Here is an 18932-nt window from a genome sequence, read left to right as displayed (position 1 = left end):
GTGAGCATTGTTTCATGTGTTTATTTGCTGTTTGTATATCTTCTTTGCTGAAGTATCTGGTTACATTTTTTTTCGAATTTTAAAATAGATTGTTGGTGGTTTGTCTTAGTGACACATACCTATAATCTTAGTACTTGGGAGATAGAGACAGGAAAATCAGGAGTTCAAAGCCATTAATTTGTTTACTAAGTCTATTTTGAGGCATAATGTCATGTAGCCAGGAGCTTACAATGTAGCTAAGGATGACCTTGAATTTCTGATCCTTTTGCCTCTACTAGAACTACAGGCATAAAACATCAAGTCTGGTGATGCAAATGCTGTGGATCACTTCCAGAGCTTCCTGCATGCCAGGCAGGTGTTCTACAAACTAGCTATAAATCCAACCCTCTTCCTGAGTCTTAAAATATCTTCATATATTTATATATTTTGGATAGCCAGGCACTGATGGTGCAAGCCTTTAATTCCAGCACTCAGGAGACAGAGGCAGGTGGATCTCTGTGAATTCGAGGCTAGCCTGTTCTACAGAGCAAGTTCTAGGCCAGCCTGGTCTACAGAGCAAGTTCTAGGACAAACTCCAAAGCCACACAGAGAAACCCTGTCTCAAAAAAAAATCTTTATATATTTTGGTTAAAGGTCTTTAGTAACTATGTATTGTAAATATTTTCTCTCATGCTATATGAACTGACAAAATGCTGAGACCTGGAGGACCCAGGTTCTTGGTAGAGCAAAGTAAGGAGACTGATTGAGACTTAAGTCAGCAGAAATGTACAAGGTGCACCCCTTTTGAAGGTTTTTTTTTTTAATTGAAAAGGGGAAAGGGAAGGGAGAGTGACAATCTAATTCTGCAGATAGATGTCTGCAGCTTTCTTCAACCACTCCCTGTTTCCTGTGCCTACTTCTATTGTTGATTCTGGGCTTTACCTTGGTCTTGACTTGGTTGCCATCAACTCTAGACCCACTGAGGCCTTGGCGATGTTAGAAAACAGAATGAGCAGGTTTCTTGTGTGTATATGCCCCACAATGAGTCCTAAAGTGATACCTCCAAGGAGCCACCTGCTTAAAGAGCTGGACTCTGAAACAGGCATCAGCTGAGCTTATTCGGAGCTCTGCCCCATGGGCTTTTGCATGAGAATAGCAACAGTGGATAGCCGTCTTAAGCAATTAAATCAGTTCTCAGAACTAAATGTGGATGGGATACTTACCATGGGAATTTTCATGTTCCTTGGAATTCTTTCCAGAGCAGCCCATTTAGGTAAGGCCTAGAAAGCATGTTTTGCCCATTGGACAAAAGTAAAGAGAAAGCCGGGCGGTGGTGGTGCACACCTTTAATCCCAGCACTTGGGAGGCAGAGGCAGGCGGATCTCTGTGAGTTCGAGGCCAGCCTGGGCTACAAGAGCTAGTTCCGGGACAGGCACCAAAGCTACAGAGAAACCCTGTCTGGAAAAACAAAAAAAACAAAACAAAACAAAAAAAGTAAAGCGAAGATACCATGTGGAATTTTGTTGCTTTCGTGTTTGTCCAGGCTGATCTCAAACTCATGATCCTTTTGCAGTAGCTTCCTGAGGATTACAGGTGTGTGTCATCACTCCAGGTGAAACCTGTCACTTTTTAATTGCTGGTCCCTATTGAGGAATTTTTCTCAGTGTTTGCCTCTGACTAGACAGAACAGAATTTCTTTCTTTTTTTTTTTTCTTCTGTGTATGATGTGGATCACTGACACTGCCTGCTGTGGTCAGAGGAGGCCTGCTCTGACCTCCTCTGGTATTGGACGACTGTTCATTTCTTCAGGATAGTGTTGTCTGGTCAAGGCTGTCTGGCCTCTGACCCCAGTAGAAATGATGTATAAGAAAAGACTGTCTGGCCCTTTACTAATCTGAGTTATTTAGAATGCCTTTTAGTAAACAAAGCATCAGCTTTTAGGCAGCTCTGAACTTTTCTTTATCTTGTTTTGAAGGTACAATTTTCCTTTCTCTTTTTACTAAAGACAAATAAGTTCAATTGAAGAAAAAAAACCTAAAATGTGGTTGCTCCACATTGTAGGGTTTTTTTTCTTCAATCATTTTGGTTTAAAAAAACAGAGGGTTAAAAACAAGTTCTGCAGTAAATCTGCAAGTGTGGAATCTGAGGGAAATGATCCCATCTGAAAAACCCTACTGGGGTTCCATGGCTGGGTTGTGGAACGATACAGATTGAGGAATGAAAAAACAAAAAACTATAGTCTTGAAAGATGACAGGCTCATTAATTGATGTCCATTTCAGCTGGTGCTGTGCCAGCTTATGTTGGCTTTAGTCCAGCGTTCCTGTAATTTGGGAGCCAGGTGTGAAGCATTTTTGTTCCATCTTGTTTCCCAACATCTACAGAAGTCTTACACATCTCACTTGAGGGAGCAGCCCTCTGTAGGAAACACATGTACAGGTAGAGGTGGAAGGCAAATGTCACAGATGGGTTATGGATATTAAAAGAAATCTTTCACATTCAAGTGAGATCTGGACTTGAGAGTCAAGGGAAATGGTATTAAAATGACTTCAGAAAAATTATCATAATTAGGTCAGTCATTGTTAATCTTTTTAAAGGTGTTTGTGTGTGTCCTCTTAGTCTGTGCCACATGTATGGGGGTGCCCACAGATGCCAGAAGAGGGTATCAGATCCCCTGGAGCTGGAGTTAGATGCAGCTTTGAGCTTCCTGATATAGAAGCTGGAATGGAACTTTGGTCCTCTGCAAAAGCAGTACACATTCTTAACCTCTCAGCCATCTCTGCAGTCCACCTAACCTCCTTTTTTTTTTTAATTTTTAAAAACATGTCTTTACTAGACATACAGAAAACATCATTCATGATTTGCCTTTGCTTGATTTAGGGAACAGCATATAAAGTATAATATAAAGAATGGCTCAAGATAGCCATCAAAATTATAGCTGATCACTTCAACCTTAGCATTTAAAGACTACAGTTACATAAGCAGCTGAGAGATTAACTTCCAGCCCTGAGTGGAGTCTTTATTTTGGGAGTAGTGGGGCTTTTCCTTTTTTTTTTTTTCCTTTTCCCTTCCTCCCTCCCTTCCTCCTTCTCTTCCCTCCTTTCTTATCTTTTTGTTTTTGTGTATATGTGCATGTGTTCCTGCTTGTACTCATGCATGCACGTAGAGGCCAGACGTCAACTACTTTGCTGTTCACCTTATTTTTTGAGACAAGATCTGTCACTGGGACCTGGGGCTATGCTGTCTGGCCAACAAGCTCCAGGGATCCGCCTTTCTATCTCCCCAGTGTGGCAGGCTTTTTACAAACTGAGCCATCTCCCTATCCTCATAAGTATATAAATAGTTAGAGATATGAATGAGCAGAGCAGAAATCATTAAACAATATTCATCTAACACTTTGATATTAGACCCTTGGTACAATAGTAGACCAAAGAAGACATTCCTCCCAAGATCCAATCTTTTCTTTTCTAGCCTTCAAACTAAACATTAAAGAACAGAGAGTTCATGCCAGCTGAGGTGGCATACATCTTTAGTCCCAGCACTCAATAGGCAGAAGCAGGTATATCTCTATGAGTTTAAGACTGATCTGGTCTACATGAGTTTCACAGTGAGACCCCATTTTAAAAAAAAAAAAAAGAAAAAGAAAAGAAAAGCAGGCAGTTCTACCATTGAAGACAGAGCAATGACTGGGTCGTCTCTTTAAGAACATTAAAACACAGTGGACATTGCGCTGAATGCTGCTGACCTTTGATGTTTTACTTATATTTTTGTATAATGCCATTTTTAGCCTTCTCAAAGTAAGAACTATGTTTCTTTTTTTTTTTTTTTTTTTTTTTTTTTTTTTTTTTTTTTTTTTGGTTTTTTGAGACAGGGTTTCTCTGTGGTTTTGGAGCCTGTCCTGGAACTAGCTCTTGTAGACCAGGCTGGTCTTGAACTCACAGAGATCCACCTGCCTCTGCCTCCCAAGTGCTGGGATTAAAGATGCGCGCCACCACCGCCTGGCTAAGAACTATGTTTCATTTGGGGTCCTATATCCTGACTACAGAAGGAGCTCTTTATGGTTCCTTTCTTTAATTCTGGATCTTACATAGACGGAGCTGACTTTGACACTGAGATTCAGACCACAGTATCCAGGAGAGCCCACAGCCTGCCTAGGTTGCTTCTTCAAATGTCCCAGGTTCACAGGGAAGCCCTTGTTTATTGATAGCCTTTTTGTTTATCAATATCAAAGCTGTGAAGTGCTGTACCAGACAGTTTAAGAGGCTAAGGACCTAGAAAGAAAGACAGTTTTCCTCTAAATTATTCTAATTCTTCTTTCTCTTTTTCTTTCTTTTGTTTGTTTGTTCTTTTTTGCGACATGGTTTCTCTTGTAGCTTTGGAACATATCCTGGAACTCGCTCTGTAGACCAGGCTGGCCTCGAACTCACAGAGATTCTCCTGTCTTTGCCTCCCGAGGGCTGGGATTAAAGGTGTGCTCCACTGCCCAGCTTCCTTTTTTCATTTTTTTGCGAAAGGTTCTCACCACATTACCTTGACTGGCCTGGAACTTGTTAAGTAGATCAGGCTGGCCTTGACTCACAGAGATCCTCTTGCCTCTAGCTCTTTGGTGCTGGGCTTAAAGGCTTGTGCTACCACATCTGGCTAGTCTAGTTCTCCAAAGTATGTTCTTCCTATTTTAATTTGTTTTATTGTAGCAAAACATATGTAACATTAAATATAGCATCTTAACTTTTTTTAAATGCACAGTTCTGTGGCATTAAGTACATTCTCATCGTTATACAGTCATCCCCATCATTCATCTCTAGGACCTTTTCATCGTCTCCAGTTACATCTCTGTACCCATTTCTCACACCTTCAGCTCCCTGCCTTTGGAAACTACCATTCTATTTTCTCTCTTCTTGAATCTAACTAAGCTATGAAGTCTATATTTCTCTTTTTGTGAGTGACTTATTTCAGTTAATATATCTTCAGGGTTAATCCTTTTTGTGAAGCATATCAGAATTTCTTACCTTTTTAAGACTTAATAATTATTCATTGTAAGTATACATAGCACTTTGTTTAACTATTCATCTGTTGATTGATACAAGTTAAGATTTATTTTATTTTAATGTATATGGGTGCTCTGACTACATGTATGTGCCCGGTGCCCATGGAAATCAGAAGAGAGCATTGGATTCGCTGGAACGAGAATTAAAGATAGTTGTGAGCCATCCTGTGAGTGTTGAGAACTGAACCCCAGGTTCTCTGCAAGGGCAGCAAGTGCTCTTAACTGCTGAGCCAACTATCCAAACCTTGTTTGTTTATATTTTGATTTTGTTTGTTAATTCTTTACTAATAAGTGGGAAGTGATTATGGTTTTCTCCTTGTATGTTTTTGTTGTTATTGTTGTGTTTGTTTGTGTATGTGCCTTTGTATTTGTTGTTGTTGTTTGAAGAAAGGGTCTCACCATAGAGCCCTGGCTTTCCTAGAATTTTGCTATGTAGAGCAGGCCAGCCTCAAATTTACCTTCCCAAGTACAAGATTGAAGGAGTATACCACCACACCCAAATCATGGTAGTTCTAATTTTTTTTATAGCTTCTCACTTTGAGTATCTTTTCATGTATTTATCCATTACATATGTTTTGTGTGTGTGTGTGTGTGTGTTTCCTGTGAAATAACAGGACCTAGCACATGGTAAATAAGTGCTTTTCTACCAATCTATTCCCCTAGCTCTTATTTTATACATCTGAGGCTAGAGAGATGGCTCAGCAGCTATGAGCAATTATTCTTCTTGTAGGGAACCAGTTGTTCCCAACACCCATGTAAGGTGGCTTACAACCACCTGTAACCCCAACTCTAGAGGATTTGACACCCTCTTCTGGCCTCTAGACACCTGCATATTCATCCACATAAACACACACATACACATAATTTAAAATGCAGTAAATCTTTTTAAAAATTACTATTTCTGTTTTCTCAGTTGATTGGCCTTGGACTGTGTCAGTATTTTTTCCTCCTCTGAGGTAAAGTGCAAATATAGCTTTCTGTCTACCTCTACTATAGGCAACTTGTGTGGCTTTAGACAATTCATATAACCTGCCTGGATTCCTTTATCTCTTTCAATAAATGAGAAAAGTTATAATGGTCCTACCCAACTCAAAGAACATTCTGTACAGATATAAGTAGATCGGGCTTGTGAAAATATCTTGTAAACATTTATGAAAATGCTATGTAGATAATATCATTCTGACCCTTTTAGTCCAATGTGGGTAGAATACTTTATCAGACCCGAAGGCAGGTGAGGGGAGCAGAGCACAGCTGATCTACTTCTTCCTATCTCTCTTCGTCTCCAGCATAGGGTTGTCTCCTCTGAACTCAGTCAAGGGTCAAATCCTCGACATGGTTTTCCCCTGCAGTATGACCACAAAGTCAAAGCAGCTTTGTTTAGAGATGCAGCTGCCATGGACTTGCACACAAAGTGAATTTTTTTTTTTTTTTGAGACAGGGTTTCTCTGTAGCTTTGGAGCCTGTCCTGGAACTAGCTCTTGTAGACCAGGCTGGTCTCGAACTCACAGAGATCCGCCTGCCTCTGCCTCCCGAGTGCTGGGATTAAAGGCGTGCGCCACCACCGCCCGGCTCCTTTGTAAATTTTTGGAAGAAAATGGCGACTTGAACAAGACTTTATCAGAGAGATTTCTGTTCTCTCTCATATCAAACATCATGGATTGGGTTTTTTTTTAATTTTGGTTTGAATTGATTTTCATTTTGTTTTGTTTTGCTTTCGGGTTTTTGAGACAGTCTCATATAGTCCATTTTGGCCTTTTATAAGCTTGATGATTAGCTCAAACTCCTAATCCTCCTGAATCTACTTATCAAGTACTCAGATTGCCAGCATGTACTGCCATGACCAACTCAGCAGTGCTGTCAGTGTAGCTTTGTTTCCCAAATTATTTCAGTGCACATGGCTCATTGTTAGAACGAGAGAAGTGCTGTTAGGTAAACTTAGGTGCTGCCACCAAAGGAGAAAACAGGTTTTTCTTTGCATTTCTTTATTTAAACATAAATTTTAATTTTTATGTATTATTTATGTGTGTATTAGAATGGGGGTGTGCACATTAGTGGTCAGAAGATGACTTTCGGGAGTTAGTTCTCTCCTTCTTGTTGAGGCAGAGAACTCTTGCTTCCATTGATGATCAGCATACTCCAGATGAACTGACCTGTGAACTTGTAGGATTCCCGTCTCTGCCTCCCACCACAGTCTAAACTGGGGTGATAGCACCAGAGCTCAGTCAGTGCCTTTGCCTGCTGAGCCATCTCCTAACCCCTCCTTCCTCTGGATCATAGTTCATTGGCTTTACTGGGTTAGTTTGAAGTGGGATACATACTGGAGAACTACAAATGTCTTTTTACTTAATTTTTTTTCTTTTACTTTGACCTTCTGAATTTTTCTAAAAGTTTATTTATGGAAACACATGAGAACCCTCCAGTTTTCATGGCTCGTGGGCATAGTCAATAATGAGGATAATAGTATTGATAGTAATAAAAATAGCAACTGTGAAATTATGTCTTCACCATGTTCCACCTTCCATCTTAAGCACTTTAATGAATTTTTTTCTCTCTGTTTTTCTGGTTTGTTTTCTGACAGAATCTTACCATGTAGCCTAGATTGGCCTCAAAGTATTGAACCCTCTGCCTTAGCCTCTTTAGTTCTAGAATTACAAGCATGTATCTCAAAGAGTTTAATAATGTCTTTCATCTTTGCTACTATGGTAGGATTAGATACTTTGAAGGGACCTCTTTATTAATATAACTGAAATGCTGACTACAACATTATGCTTCCTGAGCTGGCGTAACAAGAATATACAGATTCTGTTCTGTTTTCTTAACATAAAAGTGGGCTTGGAATTCCTTGTTTAGCCCAGGCTGGGCTTCAAGTCATGTTAATTCTCTTGCCTCAAATTCTGGAGTTCTGGGATTAGACAAGTGAGCCACTAAGTCCAGCTTTAGGTCCTAAGAACTAAATGAGAAAGGATTATTGTACATTACTTGAGTGCCCAAGTGAGATGGCACTAATTTCTGTCAAATGCTGGAAACCTAGAGCTTTCCTTGAAAAACTTTGTTGGGATGAGAAGCATGGGAGTCTTCTCAAGAGGGTTCACATTAGAAGTCCTTCTAATCCTCGCTGTGCAGGCAGGGCAATAAGCCTCATTGAGAGAGTGAGTGGCCATGAACTAACCCTGGGGTGGGTTCTGAATCTCAGTACTGCCTGTGTACTCTGAAGAGCCTTGACCGCATATTTGAGGTGACTTCTAACTAGTATCCCAGACTGGCAAACCAAAGGAAAAAAAATCTTCTCTCAGGAAACTATAACTTTAAATCAAGTCACAAAGGATTTCCATAGATGCAAGACATGGAAGGCAATCCATACTCTTGAATATGCTGAGAGGAAATACCTGTCATTCCCAGCAAATCTGTCCTTTAAAGCAAAGGTAACAGGAGAAACAAATCCTAGTGTTAGACTTACATATAAACATTGATGCCACTCATTTTCATTTTGCGATGTTATTTATGATTTGTGAGTGTGCATGTGGACCTTTTGGGAGTTGGGACAATTTTAAGCAGTTTTCTCTTTCCACTTTGTTTTGAGATGAGGTCTTTCTTATCTCTGCCCTGCTTTATACTCTGGGCTAATTAGCCCAAGAGCCTCTTTGGTGACTTTCCTGTCTCCACATCCCATCATCCATAGGGGTGCTTGGATTACAGATTCATGTGTCTGTATCTATACTCTAAAGATGACACTCAAGTGGTCAGACTTGTATAGCAAGCACTTAACCTCTTGAGCATCTCACTTTTCCCTACCCTTGCTTTTTATCACCTTTACTTATGTAGCATAGGTGAAGCGGAAGTCACAGAAACTTTGTGGAATTGGTTCTCTGCATATCCCTGGATATTGGTAATTGAACTCAGGTCATCGGGCTTGGCAGCAGGCAGCCTTACACCCTAACCCAGAGTCTCTATGAAGTCCTGGCTGTTCTGGAACTTGATATGGACCAGGCTAGTCTCAATCTACATGCCTCTGCTTCCCCAGTGCTGGGGAGGATTAAAGGTATGTACCACCATGCTTTTCCCCTTCCTAGCTGTTTGTACATCTTCATTAGAAAATTGTTTCTTCATTATAGTTTCTTTTTCTCCCCCCCACCTTTTTTTTTTGAGACAGGGTTTCTCTGTAGTCCTGGAACTAGCTCTGGTAGACCAGGCTGGCCTTGAACTCACAAAAATCTGCCTGCCTCTGCCTCCCAAGTGCTGGAATTAAAGACCACCACCACCTGGCCTATTTCTTTTTGTTTTTATTAGCATTATATATGTGTGTGTGGTTTATTATGACTTTTGCATACATGTATATAATGTATCTTGATCATCTTTACCCCTATTATCTTTTCTTGTCCATTCCTATTCCTGCTGATCTTCTTTCTCATCCCAGTTTGTCTCCCTTCTACTTTTTGTATTTTAGGCATTTCTTTGTTTGTTTTGTTCGTTTTTTTCTGAGACAGGGTCTCACTATGTAGCTTTGTCTGGCCTGGCTGGTCTGAAACACAGAAATCTACCTATGTCTGCCTCCTGAGTGCTGCTGGTACTTAAGGTGTGTGCCACCACATGTGACATCATATTCTGGTGAGGAGATTTTTTTTTGTTCTATTTTGTTTGTTGTTTGTTTGTTTGTTTTTTAGGTTTTCCTAGATAGGGTTTCTCTGTACATCTCTAGCTATTCTGGAACTCACTCTCTAGACCAGGCTGGCCTCAAATTCACAGAGATGCATCTTCCTCGCCTTTCCAGGTGCTGGGGAGACATGTTCCACCATACCCAACCTGTTCATTTTTTGTAAAGCTGCGATGAGTTTGCTTCTAGGAGAATGGGTGAGAGATTATTTACAGAATCACACCGAGGAAAATGTCTCGCCCTCTCTGATTAAACATTAACTGTTACAAATGTGAAGGAAGAGATGACCAGATGTTTACAGGTAATCACAGCTGTCTGCTCAAAGGACAGCATTCCCCAGTGTACTCCATCTTTTCTTCCAGTTACACACACTGCCAAAATGTTCCCTGAGTCTTGTATGTGATAACATTGTCCCATTTAAGGCTGAGTACTTACTCTTGACACTTTGACTAGTAAATCTATGGACATAACCATAACAATTTAGAAGACACTTTGGTACTCACTTCGGCAGCACATATACTAAAATTGGAATGGTACATAGAAGATTAGCATTCCCCTGCGCAAGGATAACATGAAGCATTCCATATTAAATTAAAAAAAGAAGACAATTTGGTGAACAAATTGTCTATTTAACAAAATAATAGAAGTAGCTTTCCCCATTAAGTCTTATGACTTTCCCAGCCACAGGCTTTTGACAGAGTCTACATATCAGCTTTGAATTCCTTCCTGTGAATTCACCCCAAGAACAAACTTAAAATGGTTGCATTAGTGGGCACTTGCCTGGCTGGTCACTACTTTATCATGCAGCATTCACAGCTGAGTAAAACTTTTGATGACCGTTTGGCAAGTCTGCATAGTACTTTCTGGCACTGAGGGCTAGCCATCAGGTAGAAAGAGTGTAACCTAATTTCAGTTTAATTTATGTCCTGTGAGCAAACCATGTGGTGTTGTCAACCATCTAGGTAGCACTGACAGTTGCATGGCTTACATACATTGTTTTGGGGATCTCAGAGACTTCCTTGTTTACTTACTTGTGGGCTTGTTGTTGTCGTCATTGTTGTTAATGTTATTGTTGTTTTGTAAGGTCAAAAATTTGACTGGTCCCAAATTTGAAATTCTCCTGCTTCAACCTTCCAAGCAGGTGTAGGCATAAGTTACCACACCCAGATGAAGTTCTAAACTTTGTTTATTTATTATGTATACAATATTCTGTCTGTATGTATGTCTGCAGGCCAGAAGAGGGCACCAGACCTCATTACAGATGGTTGTGAGCCACCATGTGGTTGCCGGGAATTGAACTGAGGACCTTTGGAAGAGCAGGCAATGCTCTTAACCACTGAGCCATCTTTCCAGCCCCTCTAAACTTTGATAAAGTTCAATTAATCTCTTTTCCTTTTATTACTTGTGCTTTTGTATTCTGAAGGCATTTTAAAGCAAAACAGGAAGATTTATCCTTACTAACCATCCTGGGCAGGGGTTGTAGCTTAGTTACAGAATGTTTGTCTAACATGCAGATCTTTCTCTAGGTTCAATCTCTCATACTAGGGAAAATATTTTAGCTAGAGGAAGCTCCTTCTACCCAAAGAACATATTTTAACATATTGCAAAGGAAATAGTACATAGTGATCATAATTATAAATTTGGTTTCCGTTCATTAGTAGAGTTGAGAGGCCTGTTAAAAGACATCAGGGTTGTTCTCCTATCTAATAGGGAGAGGCCCTCTAGAGTCTGATAGCTCACTGAGTTAGATCATTGCCAGTGTCATGAGACAGTCACTTCTGTGGTCAAGCTCCTTCTCAACTAAACAGTCTACTTTCCTCCAATTCCCACTGCTTCAGGAAGGTTTGCTCAGAAACAGTCTATTTTTCTTATCTGATACCTGATATACCTTACTTCTCCTAATCTTCTCTTTTTCTCTCAACTAAATATTCACCTTTGTAATCAAATTGTGTGTGTGTGTGTGTGTGTGTGTGTATGTGTATGGTGAATGGTGAGTGCATATTGTCACATAGGTGTGGAGATTATACTGGTTCTCTCCTATCTCTGTGTGATTCCAAGAATTTAACTCATGTCATCAGGCATGGCAGTAAGTAACTCTTAACTGTACCTGCTAAGGCTTCTTGACAGTTTTGGGGTATTTGGCGGGGGTGGTGGTGGTGGGGTGGTAGTTGTTTTGATTTTGGTTTGTTTTTTTTTTTTTTTTTTTTGGTTTGGGCGTTTTTTGGGGGTTGGGTTTGGTTTGGTTTTTATTTGTTTGCTTGCTTGCTTGCTTGTTTGTTTGTTTTGGGGGGTTCAAGACAGAGTTTCTCTGTGTAGCTTTGGAGCCTGTCCTGGAACTCACTCTGTAAACCAGGCTGAACTCGAACTCACAGAGATCCGCCTGCTTCTGCCTCCCAGGTGCTGGGATTAAAGATGTGCGCCACTACTGCTTGGCTAATTTGTCTATCCTTCCTTCCTTCCTTCCTTCCTTCCTCCCTNCCTCCCTCCCTCCCTCCCTCCCTCCCTCCCTCCCTCCCTTTCTTCCTTCCTTCCTTCCTTCCTTCCTTCCTTCCGCAATGCCCTGTTGTTGTCATCGTCTGTCTTCTTCTGTTGCTTTTTCCTTCTTATTTTTCTTTTTGACACAGGTCTCTCTACCATGTTCCCCTGGCTGTCTTGGAATTTACTATGTAGACTAGTCTGGCCTTACACTAACAGAGATCCTCCTGCCTCTATCTCTGGAGTGCCGAGATTAAAGGTGATCACCTTAGCATATACTGTGAGGCAGAACTTTCTGTGGCAAAGGAACCATTTTATTCCTCCTTTTTTTCCTACTTTATTTTATTCCTATATTTTACCTACCTACGTTTTATTTCTACTTTATCCCATACAGCAGCCATTAGTGATCAGTGGCAGCTAAATACTAGAAATGTGTCTAATATAACTGAAAAACAAAAGCAATTTTTTTTTTTTTTTTTTTGGTTTTTCGAGACAGGGTTTCTCTGTGGCTTTGGAGCCTTTCCTGGCCACTAGCTCTGTAGACCAGGCTGGTCTCGAACTCACAGAGATCTGCCTGCCTCTGCCTCCTGAGTGCTGGGATTAAAGGCGTGCGCCACCATCGCCCGGCACAAAAGCAATTTTTTAATCTGTTTTAAAAAAAGGTTTTTTATATTCATATATAATTTATTATTTAATGTGCATTGGTGTTTTTCCTGCATGTATGTCTTTGTGAGGGTGTTGGATCTTCTGGAACAGGAGTTACAGACAATTGTGAACTGCCATGTGGGTACTGGGAATTGAACCTGGGTCCTCTGGACGAGCAGTTGGTGTTCTTAACTGCTGAGCCATCTCTCCAACCCCCACAAAAAAGAATTTTTAAACCGTGGCTCTACATCGTTCTTTTTGTCTGATTCCCAGTTCCTGTATATCTCTGTCTTTTCATGTGTGCCACCAGTCCCATCAGTGTCAGATCCCACTGAGAACTTACTCTGTTTTAGACTCCATCACATCCTTATGAATCAAAAAGTTTGGGCCCTAAAGCCCAGCAGTCTGGTTTAATAAACTCTTCTGATGATTCCAGTGTCCTGACACTTGAAAGTCAATTTTAGATATTCAAGCCTTCTGCTGAAAGTCAGACTCAGGCATGGAATGACATACATGGGTTTTACCTGAAGTCAGTTGCTAACAGACTTACTTTATATTATAAAATAACAACAGTGTGATTACAGAGGACTTTGAAAAGAAAATAAAGTAGACCAGTGAGACAGTTCAACAGGTAGAAGACTTATAAACAACTGTGAGGACCCATTCACACAGCTTATCCCCTGGCCTTTCTGTAGATGCTTGGCATACACCCATACACACACAAATAGACTAGAGGGGGTTGGGGCAGAGGCAGGCATATAGAAAGCTGTACTTTAAAAACATACACACAATTAAGGAAGTGTTCCACTAAATGTCAGGCACAGCTCTACAGTGTTTGAATTAGAACTTCATTGATTGATTCCTAGTCTGGTATGCTTCCCATTTATCGGGATGTTTGTAAAATAAGCTCCCCTGGGTTGTCAGTTAGTTGGTTGGTTTCGTGTCTCCCAGGAGAGAAAAATCTTTTTGGGCATGTATGTGTTTCACCCTTTCCGTTTTTGAGGGGGGAGACCACCCCACCTATTCTTTTCTTTTACTGCCTCATTTTACTAGGGTGCTTCTTTTGTCACATTCAACAAGCGCCTTGAGAATACTTCCTCCTTTTTAGGGTTTAGCAGACTTCGCATGTGTAGCTATCTTTTTTAAATATGATTTTGTCCTCTTCTGCTTGAAACCTAGAGAAATTGGCTTGCTCTCTCACTGGCCTTGAGCCAGACGTCATTACTTCAGGCAGTGCCACGCTACATATCTCCAGCAGTTTGAAATGGAGAACAGAGTTAGAGATAAGATCAGCAGCTTTAGGTGATGGCATTGTTTCAAATAAACCATGCATGACCCAAAGCTTCCACTTCAAATGGGGAATGAAATTGCTTCATCCTTTGACAGCTTGCTCCATGAAAGAAATTTATCTTCACTTAATTGCTTTAAATCCCACAAGGCTACATACAGTAATTTCTAGGAGATAATTATATCAAATTTTAAAACTATGTGTCTGTGGATGTGAATGTGCAACTGCAATGGACAGAGAGGCTGGAGGGCACCAAAGGTCCTCCTGAACTTCTCAAAGGCTTCCGTTCTCATTCTGGGAATCCCCTTGGGTCCTAGACCATTTTCTCCCAGAATATGCTGGTTGAGATGATGGGCCAGTGGTGCAGCCTTGTGTGGCTAGGGTTAAAGCATCTGGTCTACTTCTCTTGTAATAGGGTAGCATTTTGCTTAGACTCCTGAAGTAGTGAGGGGTCAAGCTGGCTGGCTGGTTTCCGGCTGCATGTCTTCATCTAGTCTGGCTGGGCACTGTTTGCCTGCACTGTGGACTAGAGCCACTGAAGATACTAGTCAGTGGCAGCTGAAAACCAGCAAACTTGTTGATTTTAAAACATGACTATTTAGATGTCAGGGATAAACTTCCTGTAAATGGGGACAAACTCCCTAATCTAGGCATGTTCTTCTCTCCCTGGCCTTTATATTTAAAAGCATCTAAACTTTCATTCAATTTTTTTTGTTCATTCGTTTGTTCGTTTGTTTGTTTTTTCGAGACAGGGTTTCTCTGTGTAGCTTTGGAAAATGTCCTAGAACTCACTCTGTAGAGCAGGCTGGTCTCGAATTCCAGAAATCTGTCTCATCCTCTCAAGTGCTGGGATTAAAGGTGTGTGCTACCATCACCTGGCTTCATTCTGTTGTTCTCACTCACTACCAGCTTTTACTTGGCTTAGTCTCTTCGAAATTCTGTGTTTTTCATTCTTACCTGTTGTGGTAGAACATCTTTACCAAGGGTGAACCAAGAGTTCTCTGAGACTTGGAATTGACATCCTGAGTGTCTGGTGTCCTGGGTTGCTCATGAGAGAATCGATATATAAGTAAGAAACAATGAAGTGTAGCTGAGTGATGTAGTTTCAGACATTCCTATAGATATTGGAGAGCTGACTTGGAGACAAGGGTCTTTTTTTTTTTTTTTTTTTTTTGGTTTTTCGAGACAGGGTTTTGTCTGTGGTTTTGGAGCCTGTCCTGGAACTAGCTCTTGTAGCCCAGGCTGGTCTCGAACTCACAGAGATCCGCCTGCCTCTGCCTCCCAAGTGCTGGGGTTAAAGGCGTGCGCCACCACCACCCCCCGGCAGAGACAAGGGACTTTTATATTCTCCTTTAAAATCAGTGAATACCCAGCCAGTGTGCAGTAGGGCTGCACCCGAATTCATCAGACACCAGCAGAGACACTGTAAAGCTTAAGACATTTTCTGCTAGTCTATCCACATTAAATCCTTTGGCATTTTAAGCTCACAGGGGCCATTCTTTAAGGTGTTCTTTGGCCCTCCCTTCTCAATCAGGCTTGGTCACAGGCCCTGACTCAGTCAGAGGGGGAATGTTACTTTTTCTTTTAAACTCTTACCCAAGAAACATGACAGCTGTACTGAGTAAGCCTATTTGCATTTGAAAAGGTCATGCTAATATGCCTTTGAGGGAAATGTGCAGCAAGTGCTGTCACATCGTTTCTTGGAGTCACATCAAGGGTTTTAGAAGGAATTACACTTTTGCTCACATCTAAATCATGAGCACCTTCTAGAGCTACCAGGTCACGGTGTTGTTCTAGGTGTGTCCTTTGACCCCATCTGAAGCAGTTTTTATCTTGCCCACCAGTCTATAAGTCTGAGAGTAGAAAACTAAAAGAAGTTGTCCAACCAGAAATTGTGGCATATGCCAGTAAACCCCAGTACTTGGGGTTTATATGTTTGAATGTTCTGTCTGAGTTTATATCTGTGTGCCATGTGTATGCAATGCCCAAGGAAGCCAGAAGAAAGGTGTCAAATCCCCTGGGACTGGAGTTATAGATGGTTATGAACTGCCATGTGGGTCCTAGGAATTGAAGCCAGATCCTCTGGAAAAGTGCATCTCTCAAACCCCTCTCCCTGTTCTTGTAAAGCCAACAAGATTCACTCAAGATCTGCACTTCCAGGAGTCAGTTCTTTCCTTCAGTCATGTGGCTTCTAGTGATTGAGGGCCATAAGCGTCTTTTCCCAGTGAGCCATTCCAATACTCCATCAGAAAAAGACTCTTAGTCTAGCTTTCTCCTTTTTTTTTTTTTTTTTTTTTTTTTGTTTGTTTGTTTGTTTGGTTGGTTTTGGAGACAGGGTTTCTCTTTAGCTCAGCAGAAAAAGACTCTTAAAGAAACAGTGAACATTTAGGTTCTACCCACCAAGCTTTAAAAGAAATAATACATTCTAAATAAAGTCAGAACTCTTTTGTCTTACTCCTGCAAGGTCCTGTTTCTGTTTTTCCTTTCCTAAAAGTAATCAATATTTTGAATTCACTTTATCTGTGCATCTTATTAACATGTATATATTCATAAATAATGAAGTATCACTTTGTACATTTATACTATCTACATGCATACCATTTCTGTCCCTGTTTTGCTTTGCTCTTAAAACTGAATCTGACAATTTTTAGATTTGTCCATGTTTTTGTGTTTAGTTTTGTGTTTTTCTCACTTAGATTCATGTATTATTGCCCAGTTATGTGAGTATATAACAATTTGTTGATCTGTTCTCTTATATAATATTTTTACAATTATCAACAGTACTAGAATCTATTTGTAATACTGTATGCATCCTTTAAGAAAAAGGGGATTGGGAGATAGCTCAGTGAGTAAAGTGTTTGCTGCATATGCACAAGTAGCTGAATTTGCGTCCCTCAGAACTCATAAAAGCTGGGCATGATATACACGCCTATTCTTGTAGTCCTGAGGAGGTTCAGACCAGAGGATCCCAGCTAATCCATCAAAATTGGTAGGCTCCAGGTTCTGTAAGAGGCCCTGTCTCAAAAAAATAAGGTGGAGGGCTCAGCACCTAAGAATATAGGCTGGTCCTGCAGAGGTTCAGGTTTAGTTACCAGCCCCCACATGGTGGCCCATAATGCCAGTAACTCCAGTCTCAGTAGGTACAATGCCCTCTTCTGGTCTCTGGAGGCACCAGTCATGTAACAGGCAAAACACTTGTACACATAAAAAAAAACAAATAAATAATAATAAGGTGGGGAGTGGTAGAAGACACCTGATAAGATCTCCACACATACAAGAAATATATTTAGGGCCAGGAATTGGCTTAGCAACAACAACGCTTACTATACTAGCCTGGTGACTCAGGTTTTGATCCCCCAGAACCACATAGTAGCTGTAAAGTAGGAGGTGAGAGACCCAATGCCCAAGTCTGTCTTCTGACCTCCCTATTTACTCCAGAGTATATGCACCCATATATATGAAATGTATATAAACACACACACACACACACTTTTTTTTTTTTAAAGAAGAGGGGTATGATGGTAGGCACTTGTAGTCCCAACTTCCTAGGAGGCTTTGGTGAAAATATCACTTTAGCCCAAGAATCTTAGATCAACTTGGGCAATCTCAGGAAACAGTGACTTGGAGTAAGGAAGGAAGAGGGTACTGAGAGAAAAGGAGGACAGCTAGGTTATATGGTTATCTGACCATTAATTTTCCTAGCTTTACAAAGTGACCATACTCATTCATATCTCATTACCTACCAATGTATGAATTTCCATGTTTCATGTATTTTTAAAGGGGAGGGATGATGACTAATGCTTACAATTCCAGTACTGGAGAGCCGGAGACAAGAGGCTCCCTGGAGTTCATTGATCAGCTAGTTTATCCTAAGTTTATCCTAAGAAGACTCTGTTTCAAAGGAATTGGAAAGTGTTCCTCAAATAGAGATTTATTAGCCCAGTGTTTGAACACTGGCCTAACATACAAGTTCCTGGGTTTGATCCCCAGTACTGCCAAAAACAAAACAATATAAATTCATTCTAAACTGAGAAGAGGTTGTGCACACCTTTAACCCCAGCAATAAAGGCCTATCTGCTCTACAAGAGTAAGTTCTACGAGTTCCAGATGTACTTACTGTATGTATGTCTGTGTACCACATGTCCCCTAAGAGATCAGAAGAGGGCTTTAGAGCCCCAGATTTGGAGTTACATATGGTTGTGGGCTACCATGCAGGTGCTGAGAATCAAACCTGGGCCTTCTGCAAGGACAGCCAGTGCTCTTAACCACTGAGCCATCTCTCCACACTACCCCTTTTTAATCACTTTTTTTTTGTTGGGTTTTTTTTTTTGTTTGTTTGTTTTGTTTTGTTTTTTCGAGACAGGGTTTCTCTGTGGCTTTGGAGCCTGTTCTGGAACTAGCTCTGTCTTGAACTCACAGAGATCCACATGCCTCTGCCTCCCAAGTGCTGGGATTAAAGGCGTGCGACACCATCGCCCGGCAATCACTTTGTTTTTAGGTTAAAATATTACCAAGAATAATTTCAGCTTTTCATAGAACAAAAAGAAACTTTACCTAGCCTGAGGTCATAAAGAATGACATTGTTTTTCTTCTAAAACTTTTAGTTTTGATTGAGGATGCCAGTTCAGTAGTAAAGTGCTTGCCTAGCTCATGGAAGGTTCAGTGTTTGATCACTAGTACCCTCCAAAACTAAAGGAAATAAAAGTTTTAGTTTTTCCAGGCAGTGGTGGTGCACACCTTTAATCTCAGCACATAGGAAGTTCGAGTCCATCATGATCTACAGAGGTAGTTCCAGAAGAGCCAGGACAGCCAGAACTGTTACATAGAGAAACCCTGTCTCAAAAGACTT

The 18932-nt window shown here is 40.8% G+C and overlaps 1 protein-coding gene and 1 pseudogene across 2 annotated transcripts in view; both read left to right on the top strand.

The window, feature by feature from the left end:
- The window catches only part of Smg6 (SMG6 nonsense mediated mRNA decay factor), a 249788-nt gene that overhangs the window by 157686 nt on the left and 73170 nt on the right, over window positions 1-18932 (top strand). The gene's annotated exons all lie outside the window — the stretch shown is intronic.
- On the top strand, window positions 10171-10266 carry LOC126492483 (uncharacterized; annotated as a pseudogene).

This window comes from Alexandromys fortis, unplaced genomic scaffold, assembly GCF_014885135.2.
Source record: "Alexandromys fortis isolate MF-2015 unplaced genomic scaffold, M_Fortis_MF-2015_v1.1 scaffold_80, whole genome shotgun sequence".
NCBI classification, from domain to species: Eukaryota; Metazoa; Chordata; class Mammalia; order Rodentia; family Cricetidae; genus Alexandromys; species Alexandromys fortis.
The sequence above is the reverse complement of the archived record's forward strand: the minus strand, read 5'-3'. Positions and strand labels throughout refer to the sequence as shown.